Consider the following 12,588-nt stretch of genomic DNA (forward strand, 5'->3'; position numbering starts at 1 on the left):
AGACGGAGGGGGAGGGGGGACGCCGCCATCCTGCAGCGGGTGGATGACAAGACTCTGAGGGCCATGTCGCCCCTTTGGGCCCCCGCTGCCCCTTCTTGGCTGCCCCCTCGTTCCCAGCACCCCCAGTGTAGTCCTGCCAGGGCTGTCCCGTCAGGCTGGCCAGGCGCCCGCCACCTGTAGCCTGGACGCGATGTGTTTCCATGAAGGAGAGAGGAAGCCTCTTCAGGACGGGGCATCCCTCCGTCAGAGCACACAGCAGGTGCTCAGAACATGCTCTCCTCACCGAGCGCAGCTGACATCCCTCCGGTTTGGCCCTGAAAATCCTGAATTCTCTCCCTGGATCCCCTCAAAAACCTTTCTCCTTTTTCCATACGAAGGTCTCCCACGTATTTTAAATAAAAAATACCCTTCTAGTGGACAGAGGAGTGCCCCCAGAGAGGGCCACGGCGGAGTCCCGGAACCTGTGAGCATCCCACCCTACCGGGCCAGGCAGACCCGCGCGGGTGTGGTCGTGTTGAGGATGTTGACGCGGGGAGAGTCCCTGAAACGTCTGGGTGGCTGCTGGTAAGGGTCCTTCTAAGAGGGAAGCAGGAGGTCAGGGTCAGAGGAGGAGACATGAGGACAAGCAGAAGTGGCCTGCTGGGCAGGAGGCCGTGGGCCGGGGAACGTGGCAGCCTCCAGAGGCCAGGGAGGCAGGAGCGGCAAGGTTCCCCCCAACCCTCCGGGAGGAGCCGGCCCTGCTGATGGCTTCCTTTAGCCCAGGGGGGAGCGTGGCCTCAGAACCGTAGCCAGACCCTTCTTTGTGGTTTCAAGCGGCCAGATTTGTGGTCGTTTGTGACAGCCGCTGGCGTTTCCATCTCCTGCAACTGGAAACTCAAGTTTGCTCCGTAAGAGCAAAGCTTAACAGATTCCGGAAGCCTTGGCCAGCATCCCCGGGAGGGGTGACCTCGCTGCTCAGCTGGGCCCACGCACCTGCAGTCACCACTCCTGTTTGAGGGGTGAGGACTTGGAAGTCGACCCCCCAACCCGTCGCCTCTTGCCGGGGTCTCTTCCCCTACCTGGTCACACCCCAGAGCTCCCGGGAAGCCCCTAACCGGCGCTGGTGTATTCAGTTGTTACCCTAAAACTCTGAAATGACAAAAGGCTGGTCCGAGGTTGCCTAATAGGTAATAACCTGATCACTTACTCAAAATAATTGATACATTTTGGCAACACGGATGGGACATGCTTTGCTTTTGGATTTTGACATTCTGTACTTTCAGACCACGTCACGCGCTGTTCCTACGAGCTTTTAAATCAAAAAGAGTTAAAAATTTTCTCAATCTTGGGGCGCCTGGGTGGCTCAGTGGATTAAGCCTCTGCCTTCAGCTCAGGTCATGATCTCAGGGTCCTGGGATCGAGCCCTGCTTCGGGCTCTCTGCTTCCTCCTCTCTGTCTCTCTGCCCGCCTCTCTGCCTACTTGTGATCTCTGTCTGTCAAATAAATAAGTAAAATCTTTAAAAAAAAATTATCTCAATCTTGAGCCTTTTTTCAAGCTTATTGCTCGAAGACTCTTAATTCCTCGGGGAGGTAGGTCCTGGGATTTCACCAACTCGGGCGGAGAGCCGTGTCAGGTAGAACGGTTGGATGGCTGGTGCCCAGGGCGACCGTCAGCACGTGCCGAGCGACTGGCCGCAAGGCCCCGCTCGCTGCGGACAGAACAGCGCCTGCTCCAGACCGGGCTGCGCTGTGCTCGGCCAAGAGAACCCGACGAAATCTCAAATACGTGCCCCTTCATCACAAAATACTGTTCAAATTGTTGTAAGGCGGGTCTGAGCAAGTCCTGGCAGCACGTGAATGGGAACAGAGATGAAAGTTGCTTTCGCAGTGAGAAGAAATGTCCCAGGGAGCCGGGACGTGTTGACATGTGTCAGGGATGGCAATTTCTAGAGCAAAAAAACTAGGTTTTTATTTGTGAGGTTGTTATTTTGGTTTATGAATCGCTGGTCTGGAAACAGAGAATCCCGACAGGGGCCTTCTGTCCAGCCCCGAGAAAAGAACTAGTAACTGGAGATTAGGTTTGTCTCGATTTCATTTCATCTCACAGGCTGAGTGTATTTTATAGGTTTTTGTGAAAGGTGTGATTTATGCGTTGGGGCTCTTGGAAAAGCTCATGGCTTTTTTTTTTTTTTTTTTTAAGATTATTTTTTTATTTATTTATTTGACAGATCACCAGTAGGCAGAGAGGCAGGCAGAGAGAGGGGGAAGCAGGCTCCCCACTGAGCAGAGAGCCCGACGTGGGGCTCGATCCCACCACCCTGGGATCATGACCTGAGCCGAAGGCAGAGGCTTAACCCACTGAGCCACCCAGGTGCCCCCCCCCCGCCTTTTTTTTTTTTTTAAAGATTTTTTTATTTAAAGCTCATGGCTTTTAAAAATAATTTCTGAAAATGAATTTCTTTTTAGGGTCACTGACTTTACCCTGTGGCTCAAGAAGCCTCGGGCCTTTCCAACAACAGAGCATTAGAAGTTCCAGAACCCTCTTCCTTCAAACCTCATTTCTTTTAAAATCTTAGAAGGAAATACTAACCCCGTAAATGCCCCTTCTGTTCTGCAGCGTCTCTGTGTTCCTGTCCCCCAGCACTTCTCCCAGCATCTCGTCCACAGTAGGCGAGCCATCCGCGTTGGCTGGCTGAATCTCAGGGAGCCTACGAATGTTTCACGAGGTGGAAAGTGCCGGTCTGTGTGTCCCAGGCCTGTCGCAGGGGTTTTGATCTATGTCTCCGTTGTGGAAAAGAGCCGGTACTCAAGTCAATTACAGATTCACCACCTCTTGTAATTACCATGTGTGTCTGGGGAGGTAGAAGCTTTAATTTTTTTTTATGGTTTTTATTTCTTTATTTGAGAGACGCAGAGAGAGAGGGAGGGAGAGGGATAAGCAGGCTCCCCCTGAGCAGGAAGCCCGATGCGGGGCTCGATCCCAGGACCCTGAGATCATGACCTGAGCCCAAGGCAGACGCTTCACCCGCTGAGCCTCCAGGCGCCCCCGTAGGAGTTTTAAGCTAAGAGCCACCCACTTTGAAGCTTTCAGGCATAGGATGTCGGCTGAAGGCATCGTGCTGCATAGCAGGCCTGGGCTGCGCGCCCATCCCGCAGAGCTGCACACCTCCCCATCCCGCCCGCAGCCCGGCCCCCCGCAGACCCGCTCCAGCCCCGCGTGGAGCTGTCCCTCCGTTAAGCTCCGCCCACAAGTGAGGTCCTGTGGTACCTGTCCCAGACGGCAGGGTTCCCCCTTTTGAAGGCTAAATGACCTCCTGTTGGGTGTATGGGGGGGGCCCATCCCTCCTCCCCATTCCTCCTCGGAAGGACACTTGTTTTGTCCCCCATCTCGGCTGCTCAGACTAATGTTGAGTGAACATGGGGAGCAGGTCACTCTTCGAAATTCTGATTTCAGATCCTCTGGACACGATCTATACCCCAATGTGGAATGACTGCATCATGGGGTGGTTCTAGATTTAATTCTCCGAGGAAGCGGCGCTGGTTTCCACGGCGGCTGTGCCCACTTCCATGCTCACCACCCGCGCTCCGGGGCCCCCTTCCCCACCCGCTCGCTGCATTCCCCATCTCTCGTCATTTTGGGGACTGCCATCGTACCAGGGGTGAGACAACGTCCTTCGTGGCTTCGGTGTGCTTCTCCCTGTGGACGAGTGACCCTGAGCGCCGCCTGAGTGCCCGCCGCTGGTGCATCACCCTCCCATCAGTGTCCGTTCAGGTCCCTTGTCCGCTCTGTGCCGGGGTCGTCTGTGTCTTGCTCCCGAGTGGTGTGTCCTCCGGATGTATTTGGGATACTGACCCTTATCAGATATTCGATTTGCAAATATTTTCTCCTGCCCCGTAGGCAGCCTTTTCATGCTGTTGCTGACTCCCGTCGCTGTGCGGATTCGCCTCTGCTCGACGCCGGCCCGCTTGGCTGTTTTTGCTGCGTGTTTGTGGCTGGGCCCCTCCCCTGCACCACGCACTCGCTGATCAGGATTTCCAAGGACCTCTTGAAAGCGGCTGGCCTGAGGCTTCCTTGTGTCCCCCTTCTCTCTGTGACATGCTCCTTCCCTCCCTGACAGTAGTCTAAAAGGTTTAAGGACAGGGACACCTGGGTGGCTCAGTCAGTTGGGCATTGGCCTTCGGCTCAAGTCATGATCCCGGGGTCCTGGGATCGAGCCCCACATTGGGCTCTCAGATCAGCGGGGAGCCCGCTTCTCCCTCTCCCTCAGCTCCTCCCCCTGCTTGTGCTCTTTCTTCCTCTCTGTCAAATAAGTAAATAAAATCTTTTAAAAAAATAAAAAGGTTAAGGACGGACAAGCTCTTCAGCTCAGAATGCCGTCAGCCTTGCCCTTGGCCAACCCTGGGCTAGAGCAGATGACAGCGAGGGGAGAAAGATGGAGGAGAAGGAGTCATGGGGGGTGTCCCCCCAGCGGTATCCCCAGGGAGAGTCAGTGGTGGGAACCTGGCAGTGCGCCCCTCACTGATCCTGAGGGAGAATTCTGAGCCAGGCCTAGGAAAGGAGGGGTAGGAAGGGGCGTCTTTGCTGACCGTCGGGAAGCAAACAAACTCTGAAATGGGATGTAGGAGAAGGGGACCTCGCCTCACTTCTCTGGGAGCCCCTCTGGTGTATTACTCTCAAAACTCCCTCCAAATTCCTTGACTACTTACTTACTTTCTTAAGTAGGTTCCATGCCCAGCGTGGAGCCCAACGTGAGTCTTGAACTCACAGCCCTCGGATCAAGACCCGAGCCGAAACCAAGAGTCGGGTGCTCAACTGACTGAGCCACCCAGGAGCCCCAGGATTTCCTTCCTTTTTAAGGCTGAATGATATTCCAAAATTCCTTGCCTTTTTCAACCCATAATTTTAAAACTCGCTCGGAGGAGCCTGGCTGGCTCAGTCGGTACCGTGTGCAACTCTTGGGCTGACTGATCAGTGGGTGCCGTGTGCAACTCTTGGGCTCTGGGTTGTGAGTTTGAGCTTCACGTGGGGTGTAGAGATTACTGAAAAATAGAAGCTTTAAAAACAAAAAAACCTTCCTCTAACCTGGTAGGAGAAAGGTAAGGGTCTTCACCGGTTGTAAACCAAAACTTGTCCCTATGTTACTTCACATCCTCCTGTTGGGGTCAGAGGGGGTCCCCCGGGGCCCTCTTTTTGGAGGCAGAATGCAGTTGACCCTCTTAGTCACGACCCTCCAGGGCTGCCCCTGCCATCTTCCAGAACATTCTCCTCAGGCTGGGCTCTGGCCCCGCTACACTCCTTTGGGTCGCAACAGGCCACACATGACCTGAGCTAGTCCCTGGGTCCCAGGCCTCTTCTTCCAAACCCCCTCCTGGCTAATTCCTGCCAACAGTCAGGTGTCACTCACGCCCCTCCTCAAAAAGGCTTTCCTGACCTTTTGTAAGCCGTTGCCACCACCACCCCCCGCCGCCCCCGTTAGCATCGCAGTATCTGCTCTTTCTTTCCTCGGAGCCTTGGTCAGGCTGTCCCCAGCCTGGTTTGCTCCCGAGAGCCAGCACCTGGTTGGAGTTTTTCCTGTCATTCTAGGCCCTGCATGGAGACAAGGGCTGGGCGCAGGGGAAGCTCGGAGACGCTTAACCAAACGGAAACATGAGGAGACTCAAGAAGTTGATGTGCCCATTTGCTACCCCAGAAATATTGAATGTCAAAAGACCCACACGGTGTAAAGTTTCAGAATATTAGGGATGAAGATCCTGAACATTCTCGGAGTTGGAGGAGGAACAAAATTGTACAAAGGATTGGAAGTCGGAGCCTCATCGAATCCTCAGAATCATCGAGGTAAATGAGGAGACAATGAGTCTAGTGCTCTACACCCAACCAAATCGTTATTTACGTGTGAGGACAGAAAGACATTCAGAGACATTGAAGATCCCACAAAGTCGACCTCTCTTGTATTCTGCCCTTCCAAGCTACTGGCACACGTATCCACCCAAAGGATGAACCCGGCCGCGGGAGATCGCATTTCCAGAGAAACAGCTGTGTCGTCCCAGAGACGGGGTGACTGACAGGTGTGAGCCACAGTGTCTAGTAGGTGTGACTAACAGGTGTGAGTGACAGGGTGGCTGACAGGTGTGACTAATAGGTGTGGTTGACAGGTGTGAGTGACGGGGGTGGCTGACAGGTGTGACCAACAGGTGTGAATGACATGGGTGGCTGACAGGTGTGATTGTACACAAAGAGCACTGGAAACACTGGGAGACATTTTATAGGGCTATTAGAGGTGAAAAACTGGAAATGTGAAAGAAAAAGAAGTACATTACAAATTAGTTATGGGGGTGCCTGGGTAGCTCGTCGGTTAAGCATCTGACTCCTGGTTTCGGCTCAGGTCACGATCTCAGGGTCAAGGGATCGAGCCCTGCCTGGGGCTCTGAGCTCTGTGCAGAGTCTGCTTAAGATTCTCTCTCCTTCTCCCTCTGCCCTTCACCCTACTCACACACACTCTCTCTCTCTAATAAAATAAATAAATAACATCTTTCAAAAAATCACACAGTTATTATTTTTTAAAGTCAGCTCTACATCCAACATGGGGCTTGAACCCATGACTCTGAGATCAAGAGTCAAATGTTCTACCAACTAAGCCAGCCAGGTGCCGCAGAAATTAGACAGATATTAACTTCTGGGAAAAGATCACATGAGAAAGGAAATGCCAACAGAGTATAGATTTATTGCGCTGTCCAGTATGATAGCCATGAGACACATGTGACTATTTAAATTTTAATTAATTAAATACCGTTCAGTTCCGTGGCTACATTGGCCACGAAAGCTCATAGCCACATACATCTAGTGCCTTCTGAATTAGATGGTTCAGACAAGGAACATTTCCATCATCTCAGGAAGTTCTTTCGGACAGCGCCGGCCTAGAACATGGGTCAGCAGAGGAAAGTATTTACACAGTCATAGTGACGAAAGCGCTAAGTGCAGATGCACCGTAAAATGAGACCTATTGGGAGCGGGGTCCCTGGGGGGCTCAGTCGGGTAAGTGTCTGCCTTTGGCTCAGGTCATGATCCCAGGGTCCTGGGTTGGAGCCCCGTGTCAGCTCCCCAGCTCCGTGGAGAGTCTGTTTCTCCCTCCCCGTTAGCTCCGCCCCTCACTCACGTGCACGCCATGCTCTCTCTCAAATAAATAAGTAAAATATTTTTTTAAATTGTGATAAATCTGTCCTGGGGAGATGGAGGAGGGCAAGGGGCTACAGTCCTTGTCTCAAACCACGTCTTCTAAAGAACCCAACTGTTGAAGACTGGCAGATCGAGGGTTGGCTGTTAATGCGTATTACATACAAGTAAGGAGGGAAATAACCAGAATAAACAGCTAAGAGAATTGGAAGTTGCCACCCCTGAGAATTGACAGTAGGGTAAGCAGAGACCGTATTAAAACTTTTTATGCATACAAAAAGCTGTGCATTTTAACGCATGTAACGTGATGAGTCTGGAGACGAGCATACACCCACGAAACCATCACCACAATCTATGCCATAAAACTATCCATCATTTCAAAAGCTTTCTCTCACCCCTTATAATAATAATTATCATCGTTTTATTGGACTCTGTTAGTGAATTTTTGAGTGTGGAGTAGAGAATTTTTTGCTGTAGGCATTACACTGTGTGCTAGCTCTGTAAGAACTCCACATCGTGGGACTGGAACTTTGCATCAGTTACTTCCCAAGCCCCCTTCCTCCAGACCTTGGCAACCACCATTCCACTCTCTCCTTCTATGAGATGTTTCATCTCTTTGGTTGGTTTTGTTTGGTGTAAACAGACTTTACTGAAGTCAGTGCTTCTGTAAAGAGACCGAAGACATTGTCGACGTAAGCACGAGGTGTAACATTTCACAGCTTCCCAAAGAAATGTCAACAACGACAACAAACACGCCCGCTGCAGTCGATAATCACATTTTAGAAGCATCTTCAGCCATGTCTAAAGGACCGGTTGTAACATGGTTCTGTCCTTCCACGGGTGTGGCTAGTTTGGATTCCTCATAGAAGGGGCGTCGGGTGGCGTTTATCCTTCTGTGCCTGCCTTACTTCTCTGAGGATCACGTCCTTCCGGTTCGTCCATGTCGTCACAAATGGCAGGAGTTCCTTCTTTTTTTTTTAAAGGTTAAATAGAGGGGAGCCTGGGGGGCTCAGTCGGTAAAGCGCCTGACCTCGGTTCAGGTCGCGAGCTCAGGGTCCTGGAATCAAGTCCCACTTCAGGCTCCCTGCTCGGCGGGGGGCCCGCGTCTCCCTCATCCTCCTCCCCACTTGTGCGCTCTCTCTCTGTCTCTCTCAAGTAAATAAATACGATCTTAAAAGAAAGCAAGCAAGCTAGCTAGCCGTCACAGATCGCGGGAGTCGTGCCGGACGGGCGCGGGACCTGGGCAGTCTGAGTGTCTAGAAGAACAGTGATTACAATGGGTTAAGCACATCAACTCTGTTTTCACTGACACTTTGAAAAACCTTTGCCGTTACCCAGGTGGTCAAACTCGAGGTGAAGGGCACCGCCCTCCATGAGACTGCTTTGGGTTCAGACACCAGTTGGAAGTTTGGGGTCCCTGGGGCTACCCTCACTTCTGACCAGCTGGCTACAAAATCTGGACCACCCTCAGGTTCGATAATTTAGACTAAATTAGAAAGTCTAGAAAGACTCACGGAACTCCGGAAAGAGCTGTACTTATGATCATAGTTTTATGATTAAAGGATACAAATCAGAACCAGCTAAAGGACAAGACACAGGGCGAGGTCGGGGCACGTCCCAAAGGCTGTTTCCTTGTTCTTAGAGATGCGTGACCCTCCTCCCAGCACCCAAGTATGACTATACTCAGAGACTATCGCCAATTCTTTAATCTCCAGCTCCCCCACCCCTGAGGAAGTGGTGGGTCCTCCCTGAGGCCTGCCCCTCCCCCAAACCACATTAGTATAAACTATCAGGTGTGGTCCGCATGAACTTGCCCCTCACGTGGAACCTCGAGGGTTCAGAGCACACCTCCAAGGGACAGGGACCAAGGCTCGCTGAATTCTTTATAACACAGATGGTCCTTTGGAGAATGCTCAGGAGACAATGCATTATTATCAAAGACGGTAGGTAAAGGTAAAGAGCCAATCAAGCATTTATCCCTCTTTTTCCTTTTTTATTGTATCAGATTATGAAATATCGATGGGAGGAAATTTTTCTTTTTCTTTATTATTTATTTTTTTTAAAGATTTTATTTTTATTTATTTGACAGAGAGAGATCACAAGTAGGCAGAGAAGCAGGCAAAGAGAGGGGGAAGCAGGCTTCCTGCTGAGCAGAGAGCCCGATGCGGGGCTCGATCCCAGGACCCTGGGATCATGACCTGAGCCAAAGGCAGACGCTTAACCCATTGAGCCACCCGGAAATTTTTCTTAATAGGAGTTTGTCACTAGTGAAGAAAGAGGGAATGGATTGGAATCCAGGAGCTGGCGTCTCTCTGTCTGGCACATCTCGTGGAGCCCGGGATCGGGCATGGACGGTTGGTGATGGCTAATGAGACAACAGGGCAACCAGTGTGACTGGCCTCCTGCCCCACAGGACCCCCTGCCCCCGGAAGCAGTCCTCCAACCATGGCACCAGAAGCTACCCAGGCCCCCAGATCTCACTGGCTTCCTCCCCACCACAGGGGTGCATCTTGTCTAACAGGCACCAAGGACTTGGTGTCTTCGGGGACGAGTTGTTGAAAAAGAAAGAAATAGAGGGGGAATCTAGAAATTAAAATAAATTTTGGAGACATAGCAACGAATTGCGACCTATGAACATCATTTGAATCCTGACTCGAGAAAAGTAAAAAATGATGAGACACTCAGGGAATCCAAACACTACCCAGATATCTGCTGCATTAAATAATTATTTTTCATTTCTTTGGGTTTAGAAAAAGAGCAGTCCTTGTCTTTTAACCATACATCCTGAAATATATACGGAAGAAACGATGCGGTTTGGGGGATTATCCTCGAAATGATCGGGGCTGGGAAGAGGACCCGTGTCCACCGAGGAAGCCCGGCCAGTTATGAGCTGGAAACTGTTGAAACTGACTGATCGTTCGTGAGGGTTTAGGATCTTTGGCTCTCTACTTTCACGTATGTTTAGAATTTTCTCTGGTAAAAAGCTTTAAAAATTTCCATGGTGTTCCCCTGGCGGATGAAGAAATCCATTGCTACTCATTTCCAGATTAGCCGCTAAGGCCGGGGCTGCAGGGGACCCAAGTACCGGACAGGGGTCCCGCCTGAAGGAAAGGGGTTCCCGGGCCACAGCGGGAGGTCCTGTAAAGAGGACAAGGACTCCAGAGGGAGGGCGACAGGCGACGCTTGGCCCAGTTCTGGATGTGCTCCACGAAATGTTCTCCCAGTCCTGAAACGTAAGGGAAAAGGCTCTCTTTGAAACATGATTGAGATAATTTTAGGATAATAAACAAGGTGTCGTGATATTAATGTAAAGAATGAGAATTGGAAATTACATCCACTTGGGTAATTTTCTTGACTTCTCTGAGTTCAAATTTTTTAATCTGTAAAATGAGAGGGTTGGACAGGGTCCATGGCTATCAATCTTTGTGCAAGTTAATATTGATCTATTTAATATCTGTGTGTCAATCTTTGCACCTCAAAAATACATTAAATATTTTAAAGTAATCACATTTCCTCAGGAAAAATATAATCATAAAGCTACTTACCAAATTTAATCAGGAAGGCGAGCCACAGGTGGGTCACGAAGGCTCGCTTTCCAGCGCGACATGGCGCGCGTGGACGTACCTTCACGGTCTGCACTCATTTATTCTTATACCCTGTTTTTGTGTAGGAATGACTGTAAAACCTAGATTCCGGGATACGATCGGGTTGTTATTGGAGATTTTTAAATTTAACTTTGTATGACACACCAATTCTATAGTTTTTTCAATGACAAAGTCCCAGGGCGTTTGCTCTTAAATAGATGGTGAATCCAGGCACCATTTCCAATTTCAGGAGGGAAACGGCCAAGCTTGTGAAGCCAGTTTCTCCCTCCCCTGAGCTGGCTGTCTTGTGATGGTTCTCTGAGAAGCTGTCACGGGGGCAAAGCAACGAAATCAGCCTTTGTCCTCGAGCGCTAGACTTCAGGTTCCCTCCCTGTGGCCGTGATGTTGGCACCACACAGAGGAGATGTCGCCTTGGAAGTTCCGTTTTATTCCGCTCCTGGGTATGTGCCCAACGGAACTGAAAGTAGAGACTCAAACACACTGGGTACCAGTGGTCATCCCCGCATTATTCACGGTGGTCAGAAGGTAGAACAGTCGCAACAGCTACAACTGGACACGGTCCAGTGTCCGCCAGTGGAAGAGGGATACACCCCGGCGGACATGTCCGTGCACTGGGAAATGACCAACCTCGGAAAGAAGGACATTCTGACAGTGCGGCGGCATGGGTGAAGCTTGACGGCGTGGGCAGAGTGAGGTAGAACGGTTACAAAGGACAAGCACGGCACCGTCCCACTCCCGTGAGGTCCCAAGAGCCGTAAGACAGCGAGTGGGGGCGCAGCTGGGGTGGGAGTTAGTGCTTCCCGGGGACGTAGTTTTTGTTTAGGAGGGTGGGAGGTTCCGGCAATGCATAGCGGTGATGGTTGTGCAACAGTGTGGATGTACTTAATGAAGCAGAACTGTGCCTTGAAAATGGTTAAAGTGGGGGACTGGTGGGCTCCATCAAAAGGGCGGGCAGCTCTGGATCTCTGGGTGGTAAGTTCAAGCCCACATTGGGTGTAGAGGTTCCTTAAACAGATAAATAATTTTTTTAAAACATTTCTTTCTTTATTCATTGACAGACAGAGATCACAAGTAGGCAGAGAGGCAGGCAGAGACAGAGAGGGAAGTAGGCTCCCTGCTGAGAAGAGAGCCTGACACGGGGCTCGATCCCAGGACCCCAGGATCATGACCTGAGCTGAAGGCAGAGGGTTAACCCAGCTGAGCCACCCAGGCGCCCCAGACAAATATTTTAAATAAAAAAATCAATCGATCGATCAATCAATCAAATGGTAAGTTTTATGTTGTGGGTAGTTTTACCACTATTAAAAGATTCATGAGTACACAAACAGGTGCTTGTGCTTGACGGGAGAGGGTGAGGCAAAGTCCTGAAGGAGGGACTGGAAAGATTTCTGTGGCCTTTTTCAGAAAGCGGTCTGCCACGTTTGCATCAGCCTGTTCGAAACACAAAGATACAAAGGTTCCCTCAAATTTTGCAGATGTTGTGCTGTGACATTCAATAGTTTGTTACTAAGGATTTTCTTGCTTTTATATTAGATTTGGGTGGCAGGGAACATGTCTGATAGAGTCCCTCCTTTTGAAGGAGACTCTGGTCGGTCTGTTGCCTGCCCTTTGGGGTGTGTTTGCTCCGTTGGGTAAGGCCCTGAGATTGAGAATCTTCAGGGTGTGCAGCACTGGGTGGGGCTCTGGGCACCTGAAAGAGGGGACCACTGAGGAGAGGGAGCGAGAACCCACCGTCCTGGGGCTCGGTGGCGGGCAGCACCCCGCGCGGCGGGACAGGCTTAAAACCAGGCTGGAGGAGCCGACGGAGGAGGACGACAGATGCGCGCGGGGTGA

Source organism: Martes martes (assembly GCF_963455335.1).
Source record: "Martes martes genome assembly, chromosome: 11".
Lineage (NCBI taxonomy): Eukaryota > Metazoa > Chordata > Mammalia > Carnivora > Mustelidae > Martes > Martes martes.